The following is a 13,565-nucleotide window of genomic DNA, read 5'->3' on the forward strand; positions in this document are numbered from 1 at the left end:
TATTTAAATTTTTCATTGACGATATGCTGGAACAGCTCAGAGTATACGTTCTCAACGTAATGTTCGAATATGAACAGCACGGTAGATGGCTTCATATACAGACATGTATCGTGCAATATTAATTTGAGCACATTCACATCACGCATTTTTAAGATTTCTATCATAAGATCTTGGACTCATAATGATGAAGGTGCGATTGATTGCACGAACCGTTCAATATCCGCGTGTCTTTCGATGAAAGTCCATCACATTGCACGAGGCAAGATTATGTTGTTACCTTGGTTGTCGCTAACTGTAGGAGTCAGTGTAAATCTTCTTCCCAATATAGATGTTTATTACAAGAAGATGCTTTGCAGAAGAAAGTAATATATTGTAAAATGCACTATTCAAGAGATATTTGAGGTGATCGATTAAAATGGAACTGTGTGTGTACACACACACACACACACACACACACACACACACACACAATATATATATATATATATATATATATATATATACATATATATTAGGTCATTTAAAAAGTATCCGCGGTGTTTTGTTCAATTTTTGAATGAAAAAACCGCGGATACTTTTTAAATGACCCAATATATATACATACATATACATATATACATATATATATATTTATATTAGGTGTTGGAATTAATTCGTAGCGTTTTTAATGAAAGAATGTTATTTATTTCACATGAGCATTAAAAAATACATTAATGAAAGTACTTCCCATCACTTGTAAAACGCTACGAATTAATTCCAACACCTAATACAATATATAGAAATAAATTTTAGACATATTAAGATACCATCCATGTGGAAGTCAAATATGAAACGTTCAAGAAATTTATTATCAACAAGTAACGTAAAATTATAGTGAATATATTTTATGTATTGCACTCCAAGTACCGCGCTGTATATGCTCTCATTGCCCACTAACTAATATTTATTATTGTTTGAATTTCGAGAGCTGTATTAAATATAATTTGGTTTTTTTTTACAATTTTTCCATTCTTTTTATTATTACTTTACAGTTTACTACTGTTACCTATGTTTATTTTTTAAATTTTTATTCTATGTACTGTTTACAGAAATGATATTAAAAAAAAAAATTCTTTTGTGTATAAAGATTTTGTACACCAAGCGCACTTTATGACTGCTATATTGACCTAGTTTACATCGTGCACTTGATACTAACTAGTAACTTTCTATAAATATATATAATCTTAATTTCGGCGATATGTATATTTAATTAATTATTTTGATGCATATTGTACCACTTTAGTACATCATTCTTTGAATACATCGTTGAAATTAAAATAATTTAATAGAAAGTTACTAGTTAGTACGTGTATCAAGTGCACGATGTAAACTAGGCAATTATTACACGTTAATGTTTGAGAGCGAGTTAGAGCGAGAGTGATGACGAGAAAAATTTGAGTGATACGGCGTTTCAGCTGAATTTCGTTTTACGCGAATTCTCAATTGTGAATCAAACGCGGCGGTTTTCTGACGGCGGAGCGTCTCCTAGGCGGTTGCACTTGTAGTGAAGTGTTGACTCGAGAACAGCGAAGAAAAAGAGAGTCATTGCTTCTCGGTTTTGTCTTTTATGCTCTTTTAAGAACAAAGGCTTCTCTTTGCATTCGTCTATGAGATTCTCGCAAAATTGAAAATTTTGAGGTGACTCTCTGTTTCGGGCGGCGATTGGCAATTTCGAGCGCGATGGCCAAGCGATACGCTATTGTCATGCGCGCCCACTAAATCTGGATTCTTGATTGGGATGAACGCATATTACGCGTTTTGCGTCATGCAATCGCGCGTGCGCTGCGACCGATCTGAGTTGGTTCGCCTTTATAGCGGTTGAGATCTGCGTACGTGCGACGTGCGGCTTAGCTTATTGTTTTTCGACTTTATCAACGAGGTGGCCGAGTTTATGTTTTGAAAACCTTTAAGGACGCTTGGAATCCTTCTAGAAGCTTCTGATCCGCATGTCGCACGTACGCCAAATCTGCAAAAACTGTCCGTGTTAGCTGTATCTCGAACAAATACAAATAAAAATATAAAAAAGAACATAGAATAAAAAGTAAAAAATAGACATAGATAAGAAATGGCGTAATTGTATTGTAAATAAAAAATATTGTAAAAATATAAAAAAATTATTTAAAAAAAATTTTAGATATAATAATAACAATCTAAAATTATAAAATAATACAAATAAAATAAAAATATAATAAAAAATGAAAGTAAAAAAACGAAATGGGGATAAATTCTTGCCATCTTTCTCGTCGGTTATTCTTAGATTCGACAAAGAGCGATATACGATTGTTTCTCTTTCAGCAGGTCGTCATATTTGGTCTGTCATTTTTAATTCTAATTTTTTATACTGGATTTGCTTTCAGGAAAGCTTCTTATCATCTTTATAATTTAGAAGTAACTGTAATAGAGTGAGCTAAAATGCAAGAAATTACATACTCGTGCTTATCACTATAAGGATAGTGATAAGGATTTGCACCCTTAAACTGCACCAGGTTCACATTCTGATATAAAAAAATACGTGTCTATTATTTTCGTCTGCTCTACAAATGCATCAAATTTTATTAAATTCGACGAGTCGGAAACGTAGGTTCACTTATTAAACGTAGTCCATTGTGTCTTTCCGGAAGAAACAGCTTCCGATTATTCAAGGCCCGTTTTTCTCCAGAAGTAGAGGAGGTCTTTCTAAAGCTGTTTTATCTGATCGAGTTCGAGTCCAATATAGACTAGACACTAACCTAAAATATGGAAACTAGTTTCCTCATCGCAACCACACTTCTTACACCTGGAGTGTCATACAATCCCAGTTTGTGCATGTGATAGTTTGTGAAGTCATGTCCTGTGACACCGCCAGCTTGGCCTCCATATTATTCTTAATGCATTTGACCATGTCTTCGCTGGGCGCTTCATCCACCATTAAGACTTTCACCTGCCTGCGAATTTGATCTTGGTTATTTTTTAGTTACTTCTGCCAATAGTTCACATGGCAGTCTCGTAGCTAGTTCCTGGTCTTAACCTTACGGACACTGCTAGGCACATCCAGGGACAGCTTTGGTCTCACTATCCAGGTAGCTGATCCAGCTCTAGCTAACTAGTCAGCAATCTCATTGCCCCTCCAGAATGTTCCGGAATCTACATTAGAGCAATGTTGTTATTCATTACCAGGGTGCATTTGAATTCCCAGAGCAGCCGCGAATCGAAGGTATGCGCATCTAACTAGGGCTGCCCGGCTGTCGAAGCAGATCTTGATTTGCCTATACATCTCCTCTGAGACAATTAGCATCAAACCACAATTTAAGATCGCTACCACTTCCAATTGAAATACTATAGCAAGTCTCTAAGTGGGGCAACTTTCTTTTCGGCATCAGTAGATACTGACACCAGGGGCTTCATCAATTTTGAAGTCATCCATGTATCAGATGTCTTTATTCCTATATAGATGTCTTCGTTTCTAATAATAGATACCACGTGCTTTCTCCATTCCTTACAATTGAGAAAATAAATCTTGAAGAATTTATCAAAGTCACGTTTAACTGTCATCCTGTTCCATGTCAAACTCCCGATAGGATTTTTTTTGGTAGCCAAATGTATACAACACTACACTCGTTTCCGCACTTCAGACGCTCGGTAATCGCAGCCGCAGCCGCCGTAAGGTAAAGCGGTTTGCATGGCTGCCACCGGCAGTTATATTCCTAAATTTCAGAACTCCTTTAAGGATGAGTGCCCTGATTTGTGATGCCTTAGTCATAGCCTTCTGCGACCTAAGCCATCAAACTACTGCCACAACCTAGGAAAAAGCATTACAATAGACAATAGACTACAGTAGAAAGACAATAGAGTGACAGGCAGATAAATGGATGAACGTTCTTCTCTTTTTATTAAAGCCTGATTGGTTGCTGTTGATCTAGCAGTATCTACCAATCAAGCTTTAGTAAACAGAGAAAGAAGTTCATCCATTTATCTGCCTCTCACTTTACTCATCATTCTATCCTCTACTACTCATCATTCCATCCACTATCATTGATAGTCCATTCTATATGTCGATGAATGTAAGGAATTCTGCATCAGCACTTTGTCCCGAATGTGAGCATCGATCAACTTTTCCATTGTCTTAACGATGTCAAGCTGATCGGCCTGAAGTGTAACTTGCCTTTCCCTTGGGAATGAACACTACTCTCGCCAATTTCCATGTTCGAGGTGTAGTTAATTTATAGTTAAGAGCGGTTATAGTTAAGAGCCAAACAAGCCCTTAGAATCCTCATTAAGCGTCCAATTATCAGGTCCAGCTCTTCTTGAAGAAGAGTCGGAAATATGAAATCCGAACTTGCAGATTTATAAGATTTAAAAGAGGCGACTGCCCATTTGACTTTATCAGGCTCAACGACTTCGGGCGAATCTTCAGTCTTCAGCACGAGCCCTAACCAAGCCCATATCACTCTCCCATAGCTCATCTGTCCCTCTCTGGAAATCAGGAAAATTGTTTTCTAGAAGATGAACCAGATAACGCCCAGTCACATTAGTGTCGGTAAACGAATCCTTTAACAAAAGTAATCATTTTTGCTTTAATGTTCAATAACTCGGTGAAAAAAATCATATAATTGTCAATAAAAAAAGTAAATTTAAGATAAAGATTCACTTCTTGACTGCTATAAATCATTTTTGTGTGATTTTTATTTCACGTCATAGACCTTTGTAAAATATACGAAGTTTTCAGATTTAACGGATATCCATTTGTGTCTATATAGCTTCGTGAAGGATCAGTTACATTGAAATATCAATTACTGATTTCAAAAGTAAAGATTTCAAGCTTTTAAATGCTGTTTTGATTATTTGCGACCATTTTTTACTGACTTATTATTCTGAATATTGCGCAATTTCAAACGTGTTCTAAATTGCAAGCGTGTTCGCTATTTTCTGTTGAGTAGTGTATGAAGGCTTTTATTTGTACATTATTAAATTATATTGATAATATAAATAATAAAAATTCGCTTTCGAAATTTTGTTCATTGTCAGAATTTTAAATTCGGATGATAGTTAAATCGATTTTATGTAATACATAGAACGCGGATCGCAAGTCGTAAGCTTGCTACGTTTGTCTACATCACTTTGAAACTTTAAAAAAATTAGAATTTTTTTTCGGTTAAATGATAGTTTATATATGAAAGTATAATCCCATTAGTTGGAATGGAAAATTCAAAGCATTTACAAAATTACAACTGATTCTTTGAAGCGCTCACGATCGGCGCATTTTTCATCAGATATGAAAAGATACAATAGCAATAGGTTTCCATAAGTAACTATAGATATCAATAAAAATTTTGATGTTATATAGCTCGAGCAGCGTTAGAACACAGCTATTTTTCAGTGTAAATAGATAGTACAGTAAGTCAAGTAAGAGCGTGGTCGACCAGCGTGGTACCATTATACCATTTCATGTTATTAGCCTTGAGATAGGTTCGAATAGTTTCATACGATATCTAAACCTTTCTGCTTCAATTTTGCTTGTCCTTGACGCAGTGTTAAGCCAGGATTCCGCGAAAACAGATTCACTACAATATTTTTTTATCGTCTTTTTTGTTCACTTTGCATATCGAGCCATGTTCCGGTAAATCATCGACATTTTTTTGCCACATTATATCGCTGCACCCACTTCTGTACGAATGATTTCGACTTTTTCATATATTTAGCAGCCGCTAATTGTGACATTTTTGGGTGAATGCAAAGGAACACAGCTTCATAGCGTGATGCGTATTTGGTACTCATGGCGCTTAATGATTCTCTTAAGAAAGTTCAATGATAATGAATCTTTCTTGATAGTACATCAAGAATAAAGGTGCCCTCTATGGATTCATGATAGATTTAGGGCGATATTTTATTAGCTTTGAGTAAGGCCGACCACGATCTTACTTGACTTATTGTATATCAAATGGCGCGCTTAACGATTCGTGTTGGAAAATCCGTTACATTGAAAATATATTTATTATAATGAAAGGCAATAAAAGAATAGTGTATACTACAAAGAAAAATTATAAAACTAATATTACACGTGCTAGCGGATGCCTATAGGCTGTAATTGTTCTGCATGATACAGACGCTTAACGCATCAAAGTAGCGGTGCACTTCTTGACCGAAGCGGCAAAAAAGACTCGCAGAGCCTTAAAATTAGACCGGAAAGAGGTTGAAGAGGGTTTATATCAATATTGAAGGACAGTTGTGGTGCAGGCATTGCAGACTAAAGGTAATTTTTACATTTTTTAATTTTGTATAAAAATTGTATCGAAAAACTTTAAATGAGTTTTTCTCAAAACGACATTTTTCAAATCGGCGTACATCATAACTTCTACAGTTTTCATTTGATTCACTTGAAATTTACACAGAATCTTCTTTTGCTAATTATCTAAAGAAGTATGTAGCGATTTTACTATTAGTTGTAAACTATTATTATTATTGACATTTTTGTGCAAAATTTGTTGATCATAAATAATAGTTTTTTTTTTAAATATTCGTTATTTTCACAAAAAGGCATATTTCTGAAAACCTCTTTAGTAAATGTACTTCTTTAGTAAATGTTGTGTAGAACATAAAATTTTTTGGTTTTTTATTCTAGGTCAAATCGTTTCGTAAACTTGTACGCCGATTGGGCACTCGCTGAAAATCAGCTTATTTCAATCAACGCACTGTTGTCATTTAAAAAAAAAATTAAAATAAAATTTTTTGTACATTTTAATACATGTATAATAAATACCTCTTTATACATTTTTAATTTATTTTATTCTTTTTGCACAAAAAATTCCCAAAATTAACCTTCTTTTTAAGGGTCCAAAGTGGTGTAACTCTTTAAATAAAATCTGTTTTCCTTTAAAAAAATGTGAAAAACTGTATTTTTGTAATGTCGTTGCGTTTATCAAATGCACTTGGTGCCAATCAATATTTTGTTTTAAATATTATTAAGACTTAGGAAACAACCGTATACATCAAATACGATAGAGAACGTCAATACGATCAAAGTTAGAGAGAGAGAGAGGGGGGGGGGAAGTTTGGAATATTCTTTATTAAATCAATTTATTTCAGAGATAGGATTGTGCGCCGATAATTTTTTAAACTTTCAACACAATTAGTTTATGAAACGCTAATAGTCCTCGCTAATAATTTGTTTTAAATGTTTTTTTCTAACTATCATCCGAATTTAAAGCTTATTCTACAATATACTTTTTGTTTCCTGTTTTTTGCTTTTTACTTCTTGCTTTTTTCCTTTGCTTTTTTTTCGTTTTATCGACAATTGTATTTCTTGCTGTGTTTCCTGTTTCTTCCGAAGTTCGTTAACTTTTATCTCGGGCGACATAAAACAAAAAACGGGATAAGAAGTAAAAAGACAAGATATAAAAAACAACAAAAAGCAAGAGACAAAAAACAAAAAGCACATGTAGATAATCATAAAATTCTGACAATGAACAAAATTTCGGAAGCGAGATTGTTACTATAAATAATAAAGATGTTGTCAATGAAATTTAATAATGTACAAACAAAAGCCTTTATATGTTATGCAATTTTAAAATAATTTTTTTATTTGTTAATTGAAAAGCGAAATGGGTTCCTTTTTTATTGATTTAAAATGTTTCATACATGAATTATTTCAAAAATTATGAAAATATATTTGTCCTAATATATTTTTGGGAATATAAATTAGTTCGGTCCGTTTTTTTGTGTTCAAAAATTCATTTATTTTAAAACAAAATGAATGAACAGATTAATTAAAGTATTGTCCATCGCTGGCTACTACTTTTTTCCCATTTCTCAGGCAATTTTCGAATTCCATCTCGAAAAAATGACTCGTCTTTGGAGGCGATCCAATTTTGGAGAAGTGAACCGGTGACTTGCCAAATCGTGCTGCATCCTCCGGAACAACCAGTAATCAGAAGGAGCAATATCCGGAGAATACGGCGGATGTGGTAAAACATCCTATTTGAGCGTTTCCAAATATTTTTTTACGACTTTTGCGACATGAGGCCGAGCGTGTCATGAAGAAAAATAACTTTATCATGTCTTTGCTCGTATTCCGGCCGTTTTTCTCGCAATGCACGGCTCAAACGAATTGTAGCTGATACCGATCGCCCATAATGGAATCGCCAGGTTTCAGCAGCTCATAGTAAACAACACCCTTTTGATTCCACCAGATACAGAACATGATCTTCAAACTATGAATTCGGCTTTGGTGTTGATGTTGAGGTCGATGGCAACGATTGACCGGGCTTAGCGTAGTATCTTTTCTTCTTGGGGTTGTCGTAGAATATCCACTTCTCCAGTCACAATCCGATGCAAAAAATCTTTTCTTTGTTGTCTTTGAAGCTGTTCGCAAGTGAAAAATCGCCTTTCAACATCTCTCGGTTTCAGTTCATAAGGCACTCAATTTCCTTGTTTTTGAATTATTCCCATGAATCTCAATCGTACAGAAACGGCTTGTTGAGTTACTCCCAATATGATTCTCTTCTTGCGTTTGACTCTGATCTTCTTCGAGTAATGCCTCTAATTCTTTGTCTTCCTGAATTTTTTTGGCTGTCCAGAGCGAGGCTTGTCTTCAACGCTGAAATCTCCATCCTTGAAACGTCGAAACCATTCCCTACATGATTTATCAGTTGGAGCAGTGTCACCATAAACTTCGACAAGCATTCGATGGGCTTCAGCTGCACTTTTCTTCCAATTAAAGCAGAAAATTAGAACCTCCCGCAAATGCTGCTTGGTTAACACAAAATTCGACATTTCAAATACAGCAAAAATCAAGGTTTTTGTATGAAACTCAAAGCGATATAAACTGAATATTATTAGCAGATGTCTATCTCTCTGAAAACACCAAAATCAGCTGTCACTATGAACCATTCACAACAGCCGGAGCCATCTTTTGGAAAACGTACCGAACTAATTTATACTCCCAATACATTTATTGCTAATCCTGATAGAAAAATGTTAGCATTTGTGGTCAAATTCGATCAGATTTTGACTAAACTATAGCCATCTGTCCATGTGTCCATTGTCGGGTCCATGAACGCTGTATATAAGGTGCATGAAAAATCGTAAACTATTAAATATTTAATAAACTGTTGCGTTTTGGTTTATATTATTCTGGATTAATGAGATGGTTACTACAATTTATTAAAATTTATACATTATTTAGAATGCCCTTATTGATACACGTCGAGCGGTCGAGATTGCTGAAAAAGCATTTTCATTGAAAAGTTCATTTGAAACAAGAGTGAGAAGGACGTTTTCTCGTTATTTCGTTTGCTCTCGGCGCGTCGAAAGTGAACACATGGACATGGGCTTATGCTTGTGTATGTGGCTACTGATTTCGCCAAGTCGCCGATTCTGCCTCGTTACCGTTAATGCGGAGTTCTCAGCTGAGTATTGAGGAACTTTTTAATGTAAATTATTAAAATTGCTTGTCAATTTAATTTGTGATATTATTACAGTAGTTGTATTTATAAGTCCGAAAAACCAATTCGACGCGCAGTTTGACTGACTACAAATATGATATACAGGGTGGTGCATTGTAATTATTCCAGGCGGATATTTCAGAACCTAAAAGAGATACAGGAAAAAATTTTATATAAAAATTTTTTATGAATACGAACCACTATTTTTTATTGCATATTCTTGTAGCTGAAGTCAAAGCGTTTTCAAAACATAATAAAGACAAAAAACACTAAAAAATTTTTTTGTTAAGCACTCACATTATAAAACTTGATAGTTACTGTACACGCCGACAGAAATGCCTTTATACATTCAAGATGAATGCGTTTCGATTGTGTTGCGAAATACATTTCTCTTGAATGTGTAAAGACATTTCTGTTGGTCAGTGTACTGTTGACATTAGCATTATCCAAGATGTATCATGTAGAGGTTATAAGTCGGATTTAATTTGTTGTATGCGTATGTGTATACGTGTATAGGGGAGAGGAAGGGGAGTCAAAGATTAACGTATCCTGTACTTGTTTCTGTTCATTATTTGAACTGATTATGTTTGATGATCAACTTCAGAATCAGCTCCAGGTCGATTGACATGCATTTTCCCGTGCTTACTCACGATGAACGACGTAGACGTAACAAGGATTTCAACTCTTTAATGCTTAGATGCTTGATTTACATGAGTCTTAACTCTCACGTTTGGAGTGCTTAATTTATGTAAGTTCTTTTGTGTATCAATAAAGTATTCCAAACAGTCGACCGAAAAGTGTAATTTTTCCACTCCCTCACGTACGCACGTATGCACACACAACAGATTAAATCCAACTGAGTAACCTCCATGTGGTACATCTTCGATAACGTTAATGTCAACAGTACAGTAACTGTCAAGTTTTATAACTCGAAAAGTACTTCCCGTCGCAAAAAAACAGATGATTTTACTATTAAAAGTGTAATTGAAAAAATCATTGAAAATGAATGACGTTTTTAATAGTATTTTATAGCAAGCTGAATGAGTTTTTGCCAATGTATTATAATATTTTATCACTGAGGAGTTTATTATTGGCTAAAAATGTTTTCAATGGTACATTAACTTTATAGTTTTATTGCTAAAATGAGTATTATTATTGATTAATAGCCACTAGCCATGTCAATGCAACTCAAATGAATATTTAAAACGTACAGATTAAAGGAATAGAGATGTGATGGCGTGCGTATGATGGCTTGGATATCGGTATCGCATTACTAGATTAGAATATGAAAAACTCAAAAATCTATAACATAAGCGTTTATCTGACGACGCGAGCAATTATCTAATGACATTAGCAGTAACCGACGTCGATCTCACAGTGAACGTAGAGTGATTATTAATCTTATCGAGTGCTAACTAAAATCTATCGCTGAGGCTTACAAAAGATCCGCACGCAGAATGCCATGACATCAGAGAGGGGGAGGGGAGATAGAGGGGGGAGGGAGGGAGGGGGAGAAAGAGAGGGAGAGGGAGAGAGACAGGAAGGAAAACCGGAAAAAAGAATGACTCGAGCGCCGCAACTAACGCTTGCAACGCACAATACCCCTTCTAGTGTAAACGTTAAGGAAAGAAATATTGATTAACTTATCGCTAGAACAAAAATAACAGAAAATAAAATTAAATGAAACAAACAAAAATTTATGCTTATTGACCGCTTAATGTATAATAATATTGTACGAATTAATCCTTAAATAACAATCTTTGGCTTGGTTGATAGCCCAAGATATGTCTTTGGTTCACATTGGAATGTTGGTTGAAGACGCAGTGGACGGAGTAGTTTCTGAGTCTTGAATTATTAAATAAGCGGGCTTAAGTCTATCGACAGTGACGTTGATACATCTGCCATCGACTTCTATAGCAAAGACTTGCGTCGAGTCCGAAATGCGTTCTAATACTTTATGCAGTTCGGTGTCCAGGTTGATCCAGGGGACACCTGTTACCTTTTACTTTGAGGAAGACGTGAGAGCAGTTATACAAATCTTTATGGAAAAATACTTAGGGCTAATGTGATAAGAGGTTGGTCTAGGCCATAACTTTTGCATAATTACGCGGAAATTCTCAATAAAAATTCGTGGATCGCTCGGTATCTCTTCAGAGTAGAAAAAAATTCACCCGGTACTTTGAGCGTAGTACTGTAAACTAATTTCGCTACAGAAATGCCTAGATCCTCTTTGAAACAAGTTCTTAGCTCGAGTAATACTATTAGCAAGTGTATCAGTCCATTGAGTTTCACTGTGACACATTAATGCAGTTTTTAAAGAGCGATGCCATCGTTCGATGATGCCATTAGATTCCGGATGGTATGCAGTTGTCCGACAACGTTTAGAACTGACGAGTTTGGTTAATGCGTCAAACAGTTGCGTTTCGAATTGCGAGCCCTTAGTTGTGATCAGGCGTGAAGCTCCAAATCTAGTTACAGTGAGTGAAAAATATTTTCGCCACCGTGTCTGTAGTACAATCCTGTAATGGAACAGCTTCCGGCCAACAAGTAAATCAATCATTGTTAATAAATACCTGTTAATTTGTTGAAACGTGACTGTTCGAGATCGGTAATTCGCAAGAAAAGCAAGAATTCTTTCAGTCGACCGACATTAATTGTCATTGAACGCATGCATAAATTGAGCTCGTGATTTCATCTCGAGCATGATCTTAATCCTCGTTAAAATCATCGAATTCGTCGTTCTTTGTTCTTTTTAAAAACAATTCGTTACACGCAAACAAGCTGTCGTTACCGGCAACGGACAATCGAAAGTTCTAGAACGATTCAATTCGCGCACGCGAGCGCCGCGCTCCGACGAATACGTCACGCGCTGTCACCAATCCCACGCACGGATTTTCTGCCGCGCATGACTGTTACGTTGAACGTCGCTAGAAAAGAATTCAAAGCGCCAATCAATTCTGTACACCTAATGCCACGTAATAATTACGATTGTGGCAAATTTTTATTGGATTTTTCCCAAAAGGGAAAGCTCAGGCCGAAAGCAATAAATGCTTCGTTCTCGCCGTCCTCCTCCTTACTTCCAAAAAGTTCTTAGAGTTCTTAGAGTCATAATCTCGCTTCGTAAAATCGCCGTGCTAACCGTTTAGTGAAATCGCTATAAACCGAATCTTTCGAGAAATGCCGAGAAAAATCGCCGAGATTTTCCATCACCGCGATTCCAAACTCAATTTGGAAAAGGTGACCGCATTTAATATTCTGTTAATCTATAATAATATTTAATTAATTATATTTTTTGACTTTGTAACTGATTATATTAAAGAAATTCTTTTGTTAAATTACAAAGAAACTGAGTTCTCTTTATTGTCGTGCATCATACCAGCCGTGCGCCGAACTCTCACTCGAATTTTTCCGCGCGGTGCGCTCTCGCACAGTGACATAATTGATAAAAAAAGAATTTCATCGTGGAAACGTGTGACAAGGTGTCTACGTACTTAAAAGATATTTAATATTTGAGTAATGGAAGTGAATTACAGTAAACAGTTGTGTCGACCATTATTACGGTTCATCCAAACTTATTCCTCCAACTGTTTCAAGAAGCTAGAGCAAAATGAAATCATTGAACATCTACAAGATAATATTATAACAATTTTATAATTGAGATAATATTATAATAAGCTTTTAAAGTGTACTTGGCTTACATTTTTGTCTTAAACATTTATAACTCTTTGAATGCTAAAAAGCACGATCGCATTTCTCATAAAACTTCTCATACGTATGTAATAAATACTACACGAGTGATATCGCAAATAAAATTGTTAGAGGAATTTTTGTAAAATTGAGAAGTTAGACAATAATTGCGTGCCACAAGTATTATAACGTCTATTAATATACAATTAAGTCTAACAAATATTTCAGTACGTTGAATTGTATGAAACGCTCTTTGAATTCGACGTACTGAAATAATTGTATGTCAATAATTTTATAATACTTATCGCACATAATTATTGTTTAAGTCCGCTCTTTTACGACATTTCTCTAACAATTTTATCAATGAATTAAAATGCAATCCAATATTCAAAGGATTCAATATTCATTTTAATTTTATCA

The 13,565-nt window shown here is 35.1% G+C and overlaps 1 protein-coding gene across 24 annotated transcripts in view; it reads left to right on the top strand.

The window, feature by feature from the left end:
- LOC105151380 (uncharacterized) overlaps positions 1 to 13,565 on the top strand; it is a 159,356-nt gene that overhangs the window by 15,717 nt on the left and 130,074 nt on the right. For 3 of the 24 annotated variants that reach the window (XM_087410285.1, XM_087410283.1, XM_087410284.1), the window contains exon 4: positions 6,122 to 6,268. The exons of the other annotated variants lie outside the window; for them this stretch is intronic. The gene's annotated coding sequence lies outside the window, so the exon portion shown is untranslated. The remainder of the gene's footprint in view (positions 1 to 6,121; positions 6,269 to 13,565) is intronic. 24 annotated transcript variants of the gene reach the window in all.

This window comes from Acromyrmex echinatior, chromosome 10 (genome assembly GCF_024713525.1).
Source record: "Acromyrmex echinatior isolate Ae372 chromosome 10, ASM2471352v2, whole genome shotgun sequence".
Classification (NCBI taxonomy): Eukaryota; Metazoa; Arthropoda; class Insecta; order Hymenoptera; family Formicidae; genus Acromyrmex; species Acromyrmex echinatior.